This window comes from Pseudochaenichthys georgianus, chromosome 1 (genome assembly GCF_902827115.2).
Source record: "Pseudochaenichthys georgianus chromosome 1, fPseGeo1.2, whole genome shotgun sequence".
Taxonomy (NCBI): domain Eukaryota; kingdom Metazoa; phylum Chordata; class Actinopteri; order Perciformes; family Channichthyidae; genus Pseudochaenichthys; species Pseudochaenichthys georgianus.
The window spans coordinates 49,732,978-49,752,088 of NC_047503.1; positions in this window are offsets into that span (position 1 = coordinate 49,732,978).

Sequence of the window (19,111 nt, forward strand, 5' to 3'; positions counted from 1 at the left end):
GGAGAGACTGCAGTCTGCTGCACTCTGACTGCAGAGAGGAGGGGGAGGGGCTGATCACCGGACACGCGATCACCTTCAGCTGCGTCATCAGGACACTTTAAAGAGTCCCTGTTCCTCCCCAGTAGTTCTGCCTTAGTGCATGTTAATGGTCTGCTAACACTACAATCCCCACGTTGCTCCAGAGGGACACAGGGATATTTCTCTTCCCCAACATGTCTTCGTTCAGGCTCGTGTAAAGACACCTCTGAAATATGACTGTCCTTTATTTTAAACTAAATGCTCTCAACCTGTTTAATATTACCGTACTTAAGTCAAGATGCTCCTCAGATCACTTTGTATCTCCGCCTCGTAGCCGTGTGAAGCACCTTGAGACTATGGTTTTAAAGTGTAAACCAAATTGATTATTATAAATCCACATCTAGAGTTTATCTCGCTGACAAACTCACCAACAGTCGCCGTTACATGGGGTGTTGGGTTTAGACGTTTCTCTAGTAGCAAAACCTCTCCGTTTACTGAAAGGTGGTACGAGCGGGAAACCAGCTCGAGGGCGCTCGAATCTGAAGATACGCAGCCCCTCCTCCAACACACACGATGGAGGGCTGACGGGCAGGTAGGCCGTCCAGTTACTTTAGCCGGCTCAGATGATTGGTCGTGCTTTCTACAGCGCCACGGCTTCCACAGAGGACATTTATGTATTCATTGTCAAAGCATTTAATATATTCACTGCTATTCCATGGAATATAACAAGTGTTTCTGAAATAAATTACAGACCCCACCTTTAAAGTGTGTGACTTTTCATTAAGCTAATATGTGATTGCATTTGATAATATCCCTAATAATTTTTATAACTTTAATTTAAAGGTCTCCTATCATACAAAAGTCACTTCGTGATGTCTTCTCTACGTCAAGATGCGTCCCCGGTGTGTCCCCGGTGCGTTCCCGGTGCGTCCCCGGTGTGTCCCCGGTGTGTCCCCGGTGTGTCCCCGGTGTGTCCCCGGTGTGTCGGGGAACTCACGCAGCGTCAGGAAATAAACCCCTCTCTCTTTTCCTCCGTACCCAAATCTCTAAAAACGGGGAACAACGGAGCTGATCCAGATTTGCGTCCGATATGACGTAATATCTGAAATGTGGACCCCTGGCCCAATCAGAAAGCTGCTATCAGAAACAATGCACGACTGTCTTACATTAGCATCGCTAACACTCAGAGCTAACCTGTACTGGAGAGCATGTGTGTGAAGAAGCAGGAAGTAGAAAGGAACTCACCTTGTGGTGTAACCGGCAAGAGAGAAAGCCGTTGAGCTCCAGACTGTTTCAGATCCTTGATCATCCATGATATGGCGTTTCATCACGGCAGGATAGAGAGGCGAAGCCCCTCCCCTTCCGGGGGACCTCCATGGGACCTTATTTCAGAAAAAGCATGTACTGAAGTCTGTAGTGACCACGATATCCATTTGTGTTTTGTCCTTTGTTTGTGGCTCACTCGTGGGGCTGACCGACGAATAGACGCTTGTAGTTTGAGAGAAAAAATATAAATGTCCAGATGCGATTGAAAAGTAAGAGTTTATTCCAAAAAAGGCAAAAATAAATAAACGTTTTTAAACAAACTATTTGTCCTATAAACTGATATTCAATGCTAAAGGCAGAAGACCCAAGCTGTGAGGCTCCCAACCAGCAGGGTCTAAAAACGGTTTGCGTCAGTCAGCCACACCAGTAGGCGGCAGCACCTCTCCTTTGATGCTGCAGCACCTCGACCTGCAGAGGAACGCCCTCACATCATAAATACATAACACACCACAGAATCTCAGGTTATACTCTAAAGACAAGATACTGTGATCTCAGGAAATGGCTCCTACAAAGTCGATGGAGAGAGAAAGATTATCTGTCGGTCCCGTTTGAATTGTGCCACGAACTACACACATGATGTTTGTCAATTTAAAAGATAATTTTGCAAATCAAAATAATTAAAATATGAAGTCACACATTTGTTTGTGTGAAACCGCTCAATGCACTACATCTCCCGTCTCGCACCACACACCAGGCCCTTTCTCATTTCTCCAACTCCCCTCCTCGACTCCTCTCCTCGAGACTTAGTCCCGCCCACAGGAGATGCGAGCGGAGGAGAGAGGAGGGGAGCCGAGGAGAGAGAGAGGAGAGAGGAGGGGAGCCGAGGAGAGAGGAGGGGAGCCGAGGAGAGAGGAGAGAGGAGGGGAGCCGAGGAGAGAGGAGAGAGGAGGGGAACCGAGGAGAGGAGGGGAGCCGAGGAGAGAGGAGGGGAAGCAGCAGGCGGTGAGAGAAATGAGAACTCCTCTCCTCTGAGCGGTCATCTTAAAGAGACGTCCATTAATGATGACAGGAGGCAGCAGCCTCTGTCTGAGGGACACATGTGTTCAAGACCACTTCTATCTACTTTGATTCATTCACAGGGCGGGTCATGAGACAATAACAGGCTACAGATGCGGACACACACACACACACACACACACACACACACACACACACACACACACACACACACACACACACACACACACACACACACACACACACACACACACACACACACACACACACACACACACACACACACACACACACACACACACACATGTATATATTTATAGAAATATATACAATTTCAGAATCAAACAGAGCACTCATAATAACGTGACACTATCAGAGACTGGATATCCCCCCCCCCCCCTCTAAGTCGCTGCAATGAGGAAATAAATTAAGGGCCAAAAGTTTTATTTACAAGTAAACAGAGGACACCACACCAACTGAGACCTGTCTGTCCGCTGCATCTACACACTGTACCACACACATCTACACACTGTACCACACACATCTACACACTGTACCACACACATCTACACACTGTACCACACACATCTACACACTGTACCACACACACCTACACACTGTACCACACACACCTACACACTGGACCACACACATCTACGCACTGTACCACACACATCTACACACTGTACCACACACACCTACACACAGTACCACACACACCTACGCACTGTACCACACACACCTACGCACTGTACCACACACACCTACGCACTGTACCACACACACATCTACGCACTGTACCACACACACATCTACGCACTGTACCACACACACCTACGCACTGTACCACACACACATCTACGCACTGTACCACACACACCTACGCACTGTACCACACACACCTACGCACTGTACCACACACATCTACGCACTGTACCACACACACCTACGCACTGTACCACACACATCTACGCACTGTACCACACACACACCTACGCACTGTACCACACACACCTACGCACTGTACAACACACATCTACGCACTGTACCACACACACCTACGCACTGTACCACACACACATCTACGCACTGTACCACACACACCTACGCACTGTACCACACACATCTACGCACTGTACCACACACATCTACGCACTGTACCACACACACCTACGCACTGTACAACACACACCTACGCACTGTACCACACACACCTACGCACTGTACCACACACATCTACGCACTGTACCACACACATCTACGCACTGTACCACACACACATCTACGCACTGTACCACACACACACCTACGCACTATACCACACACACACCTACACACTGTACCACACACATCTACGCACTGTACCACACACACCTACGCACTGTACCACACACATCTACGCACTGTACCACACACATCTACGCACTGTACCACACACACCTACACACTGTACCACACACACCTACGCACTGTACCACACACATCTACGCACTGTACCACACACATCTACGCACTGTACCACACACACCTACGCACTGTACCACACACGCCTACACACAGTACCACACACACCTACACACTGTACCACACACACCTACACACTGTACCACACACACCTACACACTGTACCACACACATCTCGCACTGTACCACACACACCTACACACTGTACCACACACACCTACACACTGTACCACACACATCTCGCACTGTACCACACACATCTACGCACTGTACCACACACACCTACACACTGTACCACACACACCTACACACTGTACCACACACACCTACACACTGTACCACACACACCTACACACATCTACACACTGTACCACACACACCTACGCACTGTACCACACACACCTACACACTGTACCACACACACCTACGCACTGTACCACACACACCTACACACTGTACCACACACATCTACGCACTGTACCACACACACACCTACACACTGTACCACACACACCTACGCACTGTACCACACACAACTACACACTGTACTACACACATCTACACACTGTACTACACACTGTACCACACTGTACTACACACTGTACCACACACATCTACACACTGTACCACACACACCTACGCACTGTACCACACACACCTACACACTGTACCACACACATCTACACACTGTACCACACACACACATCTACACACTGTACCACACACACCTACGCACTGTACCACACACACCTACGCACTGTACCACACACATCTACGCACTGTACCACACACATCTACGCACTGTACCACACACACCTACGCACTGTACCACACACACCTACGCACTGTACCACACACACCTACGCACTGTACCACACACATCTACGCACTGTACCACACACATCTACGCACTGTACCACACACACCTACGCACTGTACCACACACATCTACGCACTGTACCACACACATCTACGCACTGTACCACACACACCTACGCACTGTACCACACACACCTACGCACTGTACCACACACACCTACGCACTGTACCACACACATCTACGCACTGTACAACACACACCTACGCACTGTACCACACACACCTACGCACTGTACCACACACACCTACGCACTGTACCACACACATCTACGCACTGTACCACACACATCTACGCACTGTACCACACACACCTACGCACTGTACCACACACACCTACGCACTGTACCACACACACCTACGCACTGTACCACACACATCTACACACTGTACCACACACATCTACACACTGTACCACACACATCTACACACTGTACCACACACATCTACACACTGTACCACACACATCTACGCACTGTACCACACACACCTACGCACTGTACCACACACATCTACACACTGTACCACACACACTGGGTCAGTGACATTTTATATTTTCAAAATGGCAACAAAATAAAAATGAAACAGTAAGTCAGTTTCAACATTTTCTGAGTGAATTCAAATATGTATGTTTCATGTTTGCATGCGCCCACTGAAACAGGTAACACGATAAGGCCTCTTTATGCAGGTCATTGTATACACCCCTTGAAAATGTCATTCGGCAAAACAAGGCTATTTTCCATATGATATTAAAATCAATGACAGATAGTGAAAAATGTAATTATTGATCTATAAGGAATCTATATCCAGGTATAACATGTTTACACCAAAACTACAAATATTAAATATTTTGTCTTTTAAGGCAATAGCTTTTCATCCGTCAATTTTTTTTTGAAAAATGCTTTCAAATCATATGAAACCTCTTATTATAATTAAATCCCCTTCATTCATTCATTGTTTATGTCAAGTAACACACTATTTTATATATTTGTTGTAAAATTCATTGTTCTACTGTATGACGTGTTTCGTTGGACTGAATGACATACTGCAATATGCCATTGCACATAGATTCAATAACTGGATGTAGTCCTACATTTAAAAAAGGATACCAAAGACTTTATAATTGAACTTTACATTTATTGACATCGAAAAACAGACTCAGTCTCATAACATGTTTCAGATGTCCCCGTACCGCCCGTTCGTCATGTCGGAGGGAGTCGGAATTGGTGGCATAGGCTTGAGATGTACTTCACATTTTCTCTTACAAGTTGCTTTCTTAACTCTTCTATTTCCTCCCTCGGTTTCCGTGTACGGTTTTCACAGTTTTTTTTCTTGCTTCCACGTGAAGTCTTATCAGGTGTTGAGGATGAGAGTGGTCCCTCCCAAGGTGAGGATGGCTGACCAGGAACAGATGGCCTAGGAAGTGAGGATGGCTGAGATGGTTCAGGAGGGGCAACTTGTGGAGGCTCCTCAAAAGAGTCCTCAGACAGAGGTGTGCGGTTCATCAGCTTCCTGCCTCTTTCTTTCCCACGTCGCCTCTGATTGAGCCTCCACTGGTCCCTCTTCTTTTCAGCAGCAGATGCTGACAGTTCTGTGACGGACGGATGGTCATGCTGTCCAGCTTGCGTCCTCTGTTTATAGCTACAAAGTATTTATGAATTAATTAATTTAGTCATGTATTTATTTATTAGATATTAATTTGTTTATTATTTTTAATGAAGATTTAAGCCAAGTTAACTGCCAAATGCACTTTGTAGTGGTACTGTACTGTAGATATGGAAAACAAATTCAGGCTTATAGATAGTGATGCTCCGATCGCCAATTTTGGGGCCGATCGGCAGAATCAGTATCGGCCAATCCGATCGCCGATCCGATCGAGTGGGCGGGGCCTATGGGATCTTCCATTTAAAGTGATGTTTAAAACTCAGTTAATGCTGATTCACTGGCGCTTCCACAAACAACAACCAACATAATTATTACATTCAAATGAAGTACATTATTCAAGTTTACATTAACTTTGAATAATAACCATAGACTGTATATATAAATATAATAATAACACGGGAGAAATGAGCGGACGCGCTCTCGTTTCCTCTCTCCCCTGACAGCCCGTCAGTCTCTCGTGCAGCTCACTGATCCAGTAATGAGTGACCCGACAGTGAAGATTAAATATATTTATAATTAGTTTAGGTCGTTCCAGAGGTAGACCAAATAGCTAAGTGTGAAGTGTGTGTCACCGGTCAGTCACCGCGGGCGGAGATCCGGGAGAGCTGGTATTAAATTGTCGTTGTTGCGTTCCACCACGGGGGACTTCTGCTTCACACACCTTGCATACCGCTATTTTAATGTCTGTTTCGGACACCTTGAAATATTGCCAGACTGGTGAAGCCATTTTGTCAGCTTGTTTTGCCGCGCACAGAGAAAAGTGTCATGTATTTTACGTCATCATTTTACGTCATGCGAGCACCGATCGATCGGTAGAGAGTGAGTATCGGCCGATCTCGATCGGATCATCGCTACTTATAGGAAATGCATCCTACACTGTTTACTGCTCTCATACACCTTCACAGATATACCCGTCCCTTCTCTTTGCTAGTCTCTCCTCCCTAGCAGCAGGATCTGTCCTTATCCTTGCACGGAAGCGTGCACCCCTCTCCTTGTTGGACACAGGCATCTGTTAAAATGTTTTATTTTAATAATAATACAACATTTAAATTAAAAATTAAATAAATGCAGTGATACAAACTCAATAGCATGTTAAAACAATCAATAAAGAAATAAAGAAATCAGTTAAATCCACTGTGTCATTCTGGATAACAGATGTCATCCAGACAAACGGTTTTACTGAATGACAAATTCTGTTTTGCTGAATGACAAATTTCATAGAAATTCATTCCTAACAGGCAGTTACTTGGTCGCCTATTAGCAACAATGACCTAGACCTCAATTTGTTAACTTCAAATTTCACCTATAACTTAATGTTCTATTTCGTATATGGCTTCGCCCTCTAAGGCTATCGCTATTGGGTCATCCCTCTGCGCCCCCGCGCAGCACTGAAACACTTGTAGTCCACGCCCACCCGCCAGGTGGGCCCCACCCTCGGGCTTCCTTCCGGTATAAATAGGAAGGAGGCCCGGCAATCTGCTCCCTCTTTTCTTCAGCAACCAGCAGTACTGAAGCACGAGAAAGAATCATGAGCAGCAATGATCGTGTCCGCATGTGTCCTTCGTGCAATACGGGATACATCATGAGCTACGATTTGCACCCGATATGCGCATCCTGCCTGGGGCCAGAGCACGCGGACGCGGCTCTCAGCCAGCAGGTCGCATGTTCACATTGTGTTCGTCTCCCATCATCCGACAGGAAGCAAAGGGCGGCCGCTCTAGCTGCTGCGGGTGAGGAGGACGACTGGCCCATCCAGAACAGGGACAACAACCTGTTTCTGGAGGCGAGTGGGGGGCAGGAGTCGGACGACTCCTACCCCGTCTCAGTTACATACAGTTACAAATGTATTTCCCATATCCCCCACCCTGGGTGAACCAGCTGCCTATGACCTGTCGGTTAATAGCCAGCAGAGTTCGTTACAAAAGCCTGCGCTATTTAATCTATCGATTAATAAGCGAGCACAGTAACTACACCAGCTGCCTCCAATCTGTTGATTAGTAGGCAGCAGGAGTCGCTGCAGAGGCCTGATGGTTATGACTTTTCGGGTATTAAACCACAGACCTCGCGGCATTCCTCTGTCCGAGATACGCCACCTATACACGGTCACAATAAGCCCATGAGCGCCGTGGTAACGCCTCATGTGGATATCACTGCACACACCTCCATCCATCCTCTGAGCGTGTACACGTCTCATGATGAGAGGCGGAGTGATACGCAGCGTGTGGAGGCCTCCTCACAGCCCTTTCGCTCTAGGCCCACCTTGGGTTGCCTCATGGGCAGCGGCGGCGAGGGCTCTGGCGTGGCTCGTCGTTATGACGACCACAACACATCTCGAGCATGTGCGCCCGCTCTCAGAGTGTTTCTCGGAGTGGCAGCGCGTGTGTCTGATGGACAGATGGATGAGCAGGCTGATCAGCAGAGGGTACACCCTGCAGTTCGCCTCCCCCCCCCCCCCCCCCCACAGTTCAAAGGGATACGGGTGACACGCCTGTCATCCCGAGAACAGTGTCTTGCGCTCCAAGCAGAGCTACGGGAACTCCTGTTGAAAGAGGCTATTTCCAGGGTTCCCCAGGAGGAAGAAAATCAGGGGTATTACTCCCGCTATTTTCTTATCCCGAAAAAGACGGGGGGAATGAGACCCATCCTCGACCTGTCAGCTTTCAACAAGGCAATAATGAAGAGGCCTTTTCACATGCTGACGGTCAAACAGGTGCTAGAGTGTGTTCACCAGGGAGATTGGTTCACCTCTATAGACCTGAAGGATGCTTACTTCCACGTACCCATCATCCCGCAACACAGGACATTCCTGCGGTTTTCATTCCAGGGAATATCGTACCAGTTCAACCGTCTGCCGTTCGGTTATTCCCTGGCTCCTCGCACTTTTTCAAAGTGTGTAGAGACGGAGCTGCAGCCGCTACGCAGAGGAGGGATGAGAGTACTGTTTCACCTGGACGACCTGCTGCTGCTGGCTCGCTCCAGGGAGGAAGCGGCTTTACAGACGGTACAACTCATATCGCATCTGTCAAAGCGGGGTTTCATAATAAACTGGAAGAAGAGCTGTCCTCTTCCCTCCCAGAGTAGTGTTTACCTGGGGGTGGAATTGAACTCAGCCCGCATGAGAGCACGACTCTCACGGCAGAGAGTGGAGAAGCTGACAGCTCTCCTTCGACGCGTCACACCCCGCAGCGTGGTGACGTCACTCTCCGTGATGCGGCTGCTCGGCATGATGGCAGCAGGTCACGGGGTGATACCCCTGGGTCTCCTGCACATGAGGAGACTGCAGAGGTGGTTCATCAGCCTGCGCATCGACCCCGTACGACAGAAGAGGCGCATGGTGGTCATCCCTCTGTCCGTGGGTTCAGACTTATCAGAGGGCGTGGCCCTGGGCAGAGTGACGTCACACACCTCGGTGTTCACAGACGCATCTCTCTCAGGGTGGGGAGGAACGTGCATGACGCAGGCAGTGGGAGGACAGTGGCCGGCTCACATGTCTTTCCACATAAACCTGCTGGATTGCTCTCCGTACGGAGAGTAATTCAACATTTTGCCCCGTTGCTGCGGAATCAGCATGTGTTGATTCGCACAGACAATAGAGCCGCGGCGGCCTACATCAATCGCCAGGGCGGAGTACGCTCAGCGCAGCTCCTGAACACAGCCAGACGGCTGTTGATCTGGGCGCGCGCACACGTGCTCTCCATCAGAGCACTGTATGTGCCCGGAGAGCTGAACAAAGGGGCAGACCTCATGTCCAGAGGAGGTCCTCGCCAGGGGGACTGGAGCCTCCATCCCGAGCTGATCGCCCAGGTTTGGAGCCGGTTCGGGAGGGCGGAGGTGGATCTGTTCGCCGCACGCGGGAACGCGCAATGCGCGCTCTGGTTCTCCCTGTCAGCGTTCGCACATCGGCCATGGCCCAGGGGACTGCTGTACGCCTTCACACCAGTCCCGCTGATTCCTCGGTTCCTGGACCGAGTGCAGGAGGAGCGGCTGTCAGTGATCCTAATGGCCCCGGAACGCACGGGAGCTTCCTGGTTTCCATGCCTACAGCGTACGCTGTCAGGCAGGCCGTGGGAAATTCTGTGGCGGGGGGACGCTCTCTCACAGGTGGAGGGATCGATCTACAGTCACTGTGTGAGGCATATGTCTCCTAGAGAATATCAAAGCGCACTCCACCAGAGGAATTTCCTCCTCCACGGCGTTGCACGGAGGAATGTCAGTGGAAGATATTTGCACGGCTGCATCTTGGTCTTCCCCCTGTTCATTTATTCAATTTTAAGAGAGGGATGTTCCCTTTCCTCTGACACACTTCGTACGGAGTGTCTGATCAGAGTGAGTGACGTCAGGGATCCAGCTGGGCGCTCTCCTACCTGTCTGACACGCAGAGAGCGGCTGTTCCCCCTCTATGATCGCAGGATAAGGTGGGACCTTCGTCTCTACTTTCTCACAGCGGCCGGTATGTATTGTTCCCAGCCTTCACCCCGTCGGGAAGATAGGCATGTTTTGCTATGTTCCAGGGACGGTGATGCGCCATTACGCATGGCACAACAGGAAGGGGGTGTTATTGAGCAGGTGTGTCTGTGCTTCTAGTGCTGGACGGACCCAGTGGGGCGCAGACTACATCATGCTTCGCCCTTAACCCAATAGCGATAGCCTTAGAGGGCGAAGCCATATACGAAATAGACTGGGGTTACCTACTGTAACCCAGCTTCTATGAGTAATGGCGCAGCCCTCTAGGCGCTGGGTCCCACTGGCTCTACGAATAGCTGAAGAAAAGTTATATTGTATGGGAGCAGATTGCCGGGCCTCCTTCCTATTTATACCGGAAGGAGGCCCGAGGGTGGGGCCCACCTGGCGGGTGGGCGTGGACTACAAGTGTTTCAGTGCTGCGCGGGGGCGCAGAGGGATAACCCAATAGCGATAGCCTTAGAGGGCTGCGCCATTACTCATAGAAGCTGGGTTACAGTAGGTAACCTCAGTTTTTAAAATTAAAAACGTTATAAACACTTTTTTGACGTTTCACCGAATGACACTCTAATCTGTGACACATGGTACCACACATGGAAAGGTGTAATTATCTCAAATTTAGGAGCAAAATGTAAATTTACCTTCAACTTGGGCGGTCTTCAGGGGTCCTCTGAGTGATGTCATCACATGTGGCCTGACTAAAGTCATGTCACTATAGTTCAAAATGGCCTGTGATCTTTGTTTTACCGAATGACATTCAGGAAAATGTTTCTTTGCGGAACAAAGTTTTTTAGATATTTCTTTATGTTTTTAAAGGTGCATCTTATCAAAACTTTAAAATGTTTATCAAGAGACTTGAAAAAATATGCCGCGTAGAATAGTTCATGATTTTTAATTATTTTCATAATTTTACAAACAATTATCTTCATTGACTTTAAGTGAGAACCGTTTTACCGAATGACATCTTACCACTTTAATACTAGAAAAATCACCCAATTTAGTATTTACACTATTTACGAATTGGTCAAGAAAGTGATGTGAGATTAATGCTTTCATACAATATTTAACCATTTTTATACAACAATATAAAAATTAACTGCTTGTGGAAACAGATATCTAGGTGTCACGTCACTGACCCACCTACAGCTAACAGCCTAACAGCCGTTGTGTATTTTATTTTGTGAAGCACTAAATGGTCTTAGAAACATCTGGACTCTTTGTTTGTAGATATCTACTAAACTACAGCAAATAAAGAGAGTAGGCCTGTTATACTGAGTGATATATATTATACACTCTGCTCTGCTTTCTGCACGGACCTCACAGCTGTTCTCTCTGGAAACATCGAGTCGCGATGAGAGCAGTTAAAGGTGGGGTAGGTAAGTTTGAGAAACCGGCTCGAGATTGCTAGAATTTGAAAATACACAACCGGAGAAAATCTGCCACTTCCTTATAGAGCCCCTCCTCCAACACACACAAATGCGCACATGACCAATGAGGGCACGAGATCAGTTTGTGCCCCGATGGAAGGCTGACAGGCAGGTAGGCCGTCCAATCCGTTTAGCCGGGCCAGCTAAACGGATTGGTTGTGGTTTTTACAGTATTACGGCTTCGACAGATGACATTTTTTTATGGATTTTTTGTCAAAGCACTTAAGATATTCATTGCTATTGTTAGAAATTAAAATTAATGTTTTGAGAGCATTGTGCACCTTAAACATACAGTCAGTTTAAATGCTGTTTTATTTAGTCAAATTCTTCAATAGTTTATGCAGGACAATCTTAGGACTGTGTGTTGGACTGCTGCTTCCGGTTCCTGGAAATAGCTGGGCAATTAATGTTAAAACAACCAAATTTATAACGACAACAATCATATAACACGAGGCGTTGCTTTGTCACAAGCAGGGTGAGTTCAAATTACTTATTTTTCTTATATCTAACCCTGCATGCTATTCGTTTGTCTGTTATTACATGTCGGCAAGAGGCTAATCGCTCCAATATAGTGTTCTTTGTTACGTTTTAAGTTAACGTGAATGGTTTGTGGCTATTTAGACAAAAGAACACAATCACAGTGGAAGCTGAGATTATTGGAGTGAGTGTTTGTTTTATTTTTAAAAGTCCTTTGTGTGATTTGGCAATCATTTCAAAATGTCTGTCTTGTTACGTTTTATGTTAACGTGAATGGTTTGAGGCTATTTAAACAAAAGAACACAGTTGAGTGAGTGTTTTAATTACAGTGTGAGGCTTTCTTATAAAAAAGTCCTTTTCGAGGAAAAGGCCTGAAAGTTTTGAAGCTTTCAGTGGTTGTTTTTCTGTTTTCAAACAGACATTGCGTGTGGATTACGACGAGAAGTGCGACATTTGTGCGTTAGTTAGACGATATTCTGCTGATTGTGTTTGATTTGCGTCTTACTTTGTCCCAACATGGCGTGTTTAAACAGAGGAGGTAACCATACTGGCTCTTAAAGTCAAAAAAGTACATGCATGGGTAGAGAACTGTGACGTAAGGGTATGAGGCCCATTTATAAATTGTACATTAAATAGAAATGTTATTTTAAACTGCAGTGTTGTTTTGTGTTGAATTTTTTTTTTTAAACTCCGCTGTGAGAGCCACGAGGTGTTGTCAAATCCCTTTGTTCTTCAGGTCAAAGGTTGGAAAAGTTGTCATCTTGTTTTGCCAGCATGTTTACAATGAACCACACGGCAGTTGCCATTTCGTGAAATGCTAATTGAAGAAGTGAGACTGTTTGTTTTTACCCAGTCCTACTCCTTCTTGAGAAGGACAAATCATATTTCTTTGCAAAGTTGGAATTATAAAATAGACAGGTTATTTTACCGTGGGAAGTTTGGCATTCATAGGGGTCTGATATTGGAAGTTTCTTTTCTGCTTGAATTGACGTTTTTTGCAAAAGTGTTTTGGCAATTATGTGCTGTGTTGTTTTACCATAGTGTAATATTCTTCCCTAGTGTAATTCTCTTTCCATTTTTAGGAAGGAAAATAAGCTTTTCTTAAATACAGGTTAGTTTTGCAACAGTAATCCCTAGTGGATTAAGCTGGAAATTACAATAGCGCACTCTGCTGGTAGTACAGAATTATTACATAGAGGAAACACTCAATAGCATTTTGAAGTCATAAAGTTATAAATACACACATGCTTCATCGCCGAGATAGAATTGCAAGTGGTTTCTAATTATAAGATAAAACACTTTATATAATACTCTTTCAAATAAGCAAACAAATGTATTGAAGCTAACACAAGTTATGACATTTACATAATTCCAAACACTTATATTACTCATATTTCATAGTCAAAACCATACACTGTACAATTTTTATTTTTAACATTTCAGATTTTAAAATTTGCATAATTTTTATCTTTTAATTAACTTTATTAACATTTAAAAATAAAAATAAAAAACTATAAAAATAAACAGATTTAACAATTCTGATGCAGGATATTTTGAAGGAATACAAAGGTACTAGTCAGAGGACTAGTGCTTCAATCTATGTGGACATAGACGAGGCGAAATCAAACAATCTTCCTATAACATGTGGAGTCCCTCAAGGATCAATCTTAGGTCCAAAACTGTTCCTGATTTATATTAATGACATTATCAACACCTCAGACATGTTAAAATTCATTTTGTTTGCCGATGATACCACCATTCTCTGCTCCCATCATAATCTTGGTGATCTTGTTAAAATTGTTAATGCAGAATTGGAAATACTATGTAACTGGTTTGCAGTTAATAAATTATCCCTTAATGTGGCCAAAACAAATTACATGTTATTCAATACAAAGTCTGAGAGTAGAAATGACTGTATTATACGGATTTGCAATACTGAGATAGAGAAAGTTGGTGCATGTAAATTTTTAGGACTCATTGTTGATGAAAAACTCAACTGGAAGCATCATATAAATTATGTACAAACTAAACTGTCAAAAATAATAGGTATTTTGTATCGTACTAAGAACATTCTCGAGGAAAAAATACTCAGAACTCTTTATAACAGTCTATTTCTCCCTTACCTTTATTACTGCTCCGAAATATGGGGAAACACGTACGCAACAAATCTACAAAAAATAATAACATCCCAAAAAAAAGTATTACGAATAGTCTGTGGTGTTGGTAAATATGAACACACAACTCCCATATTCAAAAAACTCAATCTATTCAAATTTGTTGATATAGTAAAACTTAAAACAGTACTGATTATGCACAACATTTACCATAACAAAATGCCTACTAACATTCAAAAGCAGTTCCAAACCACAGTTAGGAAATACCCAACCAGGCATCCTAACTGGTTGTATAGCAAGCCCTGTAGAACAACCATCAAATCACACAGCTTATCCATAATCGGAGTTAGAACGTGGAATGGACTTCACTCAGACCTTTCAAGTGTTACTAGTCATCAAAAATTCAAAGCTAAAGTAAAAACAATTATATTTGCAGATTACTCCAGCTAACAAGTATTTGATATTCCCAGTGTTGCTTATATATGCATTTACTTTTTTCTTGCCCTAACTGTTATTTTATTTATTTTATTTTTTTTCCAGTTTTCGTTAGTTTTCTTTATTTTTTTGTACTCCTTAATTTCTATACGTTTTTGACGAAATATGTGCCATTACTATATTGATGCTAATGATGATGCACGGGAGGGCTACTCCCCATAAGCTATGCTTCAGCCCTCCCGCTTCTACTAATTTTGTTCATTTGTGTGTATGAATTATACGTTTTTGTTTTTGTATGATTTTAGTAGAATAAATTAAAAAAAAAAAAAAAAAAATCTTTGATCATTCGAATAGTTAGAGAACATGTCACCAAGAGAAATTAAGTTGAGACCAGACGCAGAGCCAGACTCGACTGCAGATATCAAGGAAAGGGTAAAAATCAGATCAGATGCTTTAACCTTTCCAATTAAAAGACAGAAGACATGGAACCAAATTGAGAAACTATTGGAACAGTGGCAAACAAGAGGACTGGTTCCAGCAGATGATCAACCTGGACCAACAAAAGCCCATAGAAGAGCAGTACTCGACTATGAGCACGCACAATGCCTACAACAGATAACTATATGGAGAGAAGCTGAAGAAAGATTTATAAGAGTTACAAGTCTGATACTACATCTGGAATATGCCAGCCTATTGGCAGACAGCATACATGTGGTCCGAGTAGCAGACCTGCCAGTGAGGGAAGACATAGCAGAAAAAACCAAAGAGGCTCCAGTTATCCAAACTCCGAAGCTGTATCTAAGCCTGGCCGAAGTCCCTCCTCCCTCCCCGAATGTTGGTTCTATAGGAGAAGTCCTGCAGTTGGATGGAGTCTCCATGAACAAACATTTCAAAGAATTGGAGTATGAAGTAAGAGTGCTAACCAGTCAATCAAAACACCTGATAGAAGAGAACATACGATTAGAAGAAATCACAGAAGAAAGACAAACACAAAAGACAGAAATGGAAGCACTACAACTGAGACTCTTGAAGATGCAAATAGCTGAGCAAGATACCGGAGCTATTAAAAACAAGAAAGCGGCAAGGCAAATGGCAGCTACATCAGGGATGGCCATAGAACCAGAGAAGGCAGGTCAGACACCTCCAACAATTCAAGCTCAGGAGGTGCCAGAGATTCAGGTGCAGAATCAACAATTCAGAGGAAGACAAAGTGGCAGAGGAGGAAAGCCACGATCAAGACGAAGAACAGATGAACGCTGCTACAAATGTGGTCAGCTGACACATTGGTCCAGAGAGTGTCCGCAGAACATTGCACCAAACAACGGCCCTCCATGCAGATACCCCGGGGAGGTTTCCATGATGACGACGGAGGCAGGGGGTCCCAGAGATGTCAAAGACGAACAGGGGTGCCAAACATGACCCAAATGCCACTGACACCCTGGCATCAACCACAACAATGAGGAAGCTCAGAGGACCAGACCACCAGGTGATGCATCTTCAGCACAAGGGTATTTTGAAATCTTCAGCTACATTGAGCCATATCTGTCACCACAGGAGGGAGAGGTTTAATGTAAAACAAGACAGTGAGTAGAATATTGCATTTACACATAAAGCATAAAACATAGTAGAACATTTAGCAGACTATTTTTGTAGTTATGAGAAGGAAAGAGATTACGAGTGATGTTGTTCCCCTACACAGAAAACTGTTGTGTCCACACAGCTAGTGAGGTCAAGACGACAGGTTTCCACCCAAAAATATGAAGACGGAAACTTAGTACTCGCCCAAGACGGAGGATCCTTACCTCCTGTTTACACCGACTGCAGTTCAAGGGGCGACGATACACCAGACGTGGAGCTGTTGAGACCTAAAAACAGAAACTCGATTCTGCTGTGGTGAAGTCTGGCTACAAAGGGAGGTGTCCGATAGGGTCGCTTGTCTCAAACCAGTGAAGAAGTCAACAAGAACCCAGCAGAACTAGAGAGTGACTGTTGGCGGGAGAACAGTGACAGAGCGACAGAGACTGGCCCAACATTTCCAGCCAGTACATAGATGGACCCCGTCAGAAGACCGGGGCTGTGTTTAAAGGGGAACTTCATTTACTGTTAGTGGAAGTGTAGTTTTTTAGTCAAATAATTATGTGATTTTTGGAGTCAGATTACATTTTTTCTCATAAATACAATTTTATAATCGGTCTGGACTATCTGTTTTAAGGCAATGAGCTGCAGATTAAATAACATAACACTGATTGAGAGCTTGGATGAAGAAGTTGTAGGGTTTTTACAACAGTTTCAAGAATCAGTTTTTATTTATTTATTCTTGAGTGACTTTACTGATTTATAGTGTGGTGCGTAAGGCAATATCTCATTTTGAGTGAGGGGCACCAGCCCTCCATGCATGTCACCCTCTGTGAGAATAGTTCATATTTTCCCTCTAGTTTGGAGAAATATTATTTTATCATATCTTTGTTCAGCGGTATCAACCAATCCTCTAATCCTAGAATTATTGAGACGCATTAGCGACACCAGGGGAATTGTTTTTCGCAGCAACAATGATGCATAATACCAGGACAAAAGCCTTTCCTGAAACAAGTAAACAATTTGTTGTGCTAATGGCAAATTTGAGTGAATATGTTTGTATACCATCAGAAAGCCATACATCATATGATATTTTTTGTACGCCTTATGGGTACACGGAGAAGTTATATTTATTTTGTGCAACGTTATGGGTTTTACATGTCCTGTTCGGAATAGGGTAATCATTGCAATATTGATTGAGCATGTTGTGCTCAAAGGAGGGAGTGTCATGATTATACAGACATGTTGATTTCAGTGACGTTGTAGTTAATGAATAATAACATGTATTTAATAATAGGTTTCATAACGACAAAAGGTGCCGAAGCTTGGGCCTCCTCCAAGGAGGGAGTGGTCCAGTTTTAAGATATTAGATGAATAGAAGTGATGAATATGTCAGAACTCTGAGTAATATTATCCAAGTGTTGTCTCCACAGGCTGGAAAGCTACAGAGATACCAGACGAGACTCCCGAAGAGACTCCTGTTCGGCCAGGTGATTGGGTGAGGGGGAAAGTTCACAAAGTGAGCTGATCCGGGTGGACGGAACAGGGAGAAGTCGTAATGAACTTCACACGCGCTCCGGTTTAAAGGTAAAGAAAAAGGAGCAAATTGACACCACCTCACACATGGTCACCCTTCACCGGCAACTTCCAGAACATTATTGGGAGTTAGGACTGATTTGGCAGAGCTGGAACAAAACAATACATAGAAATAAGATACAGATAGAAACAGCTCAAAAGACGAATTGTCTATATATTTTTATAGATTGTATACTAAAGTGAAAACCTATTTTTTGTTTTACATCTGAAAAAGAGTCAAATTTTCATATACGTTATTATAGTACTCATTATTTAAATTCTGTAACTGACACAACCAGGGAGAAAATAGAGATGACAAGAACAAAGCCAAACCAATGGTGGGGTCCCCTAGGGATAAGAGTTAGAATAGCATTGTTGATTGAGCTCATTACACTGGGCACCTTTCTGGTTGGATGGGGAGTACAATAAGTAAGACATGATCCATTAGTTCACTCATAGAGAATGCTCACATCACTAACAGAACTCCAGCTGTGTTTCAGAGAGTTTCACTTATCCCCAGAGCCAAAAGATCAGCTGAGCCACAAGAGGAGGAGTTAGAAATACTCGGTCCCAAAGGTGAGGCGGTTACAATCAAGATGATTCACCCCCATATATGCAGTTCTTGTATCAAATGATGAGATGGGTTTAAGTGATTGGGATATGTAAGTGATGGGGATTTACAGATTAGGGGAATCTCCAAATACACTGGATCCATGTTTTAGTCTGTACCAGAAACACTCC